The sequence below is a fragment of the Chrysochloris asiatica genome, unplaced genomic scaffold (genome assembly GCF_000296735.1).
Source record: "Chrysochloris asiatica unplaced genomic scaffold, ChrAsi1.0 scaffold00001, whole genome shotgun sequence".
In the NCBI taxonomy this organism is placed as follows: domain Eukaryota; kingdom Metazoa; phylum Chordata; class Mammalia; order Afrosoricida; family Chrysochloridae; genus Chrysochloris; species Chrysochloris asiatica.
This window is the reverse complement of record NW_006408519.1, coordinates 17,528,362-17,529,075: the sequence shown is the minus strand read 5'-3', so window position 1 is coordinate 17,529,075 and position 714 is coordinate 17,528,362.

The following is a 714-nucleotide window of genomic DNA, read 5'->3' as shown; positions in this document are numbered from 1 at the left end:
CAAACCAACCTTGTAGTCCAGTGTATTAATCCATAGCACCACACCAGGACTCTATTCCTTGTTGTTGTTGTTGTTAGGCACCATCGAGTCAGTACCGACCCATAGTGACCTTATGCACAGCAGAATGAAACACTGCCCAATCCTGGACCAACCATCCATTTAGGTCAAGGATTTTCTTTCTTTTTTTTATAATCAAGCATGATGACCTTCTCTGGGTACTATTGCCATGCTTGAGTCCATCCATGCTGCCACTTGGCCAGTCCATCTCATTGGGGGTCTTCCTCTTTTTCTCTGACCCTCCACGTTACCAAACATGATATCCTTCTCCAGTGACTGGTCCCTCCTGACAATATGTCCGCAGTATGAGAGATGAAGTTTAGCCATCTTGGCCTCCAAGGAGCACTCAGGCTTCACTTCTTCCAAAACGGATCTATTGTGGGTTTTTTTTTGGCAGCCTATGGCACTTTTAGTATTCTCCTCCAACACCATAACTCAAAGGCATCAATTCTTCTACAGTCTTTCTACAGCTTTCACATGCATATGAGGTTATTGAAAATACCTATCCCTTAAAACAAACAAACAAAAACCAATGTCATAGTGACCCTGTATTGGGTTTCAGACTCAGAGTGACTCTGTATAGGGTTTTAGAGACTATAAATCTTTCTGGGAACAGAGAGCCTCATTTTTCTTCTGAGGAACAGCTGGTGAGTTTGA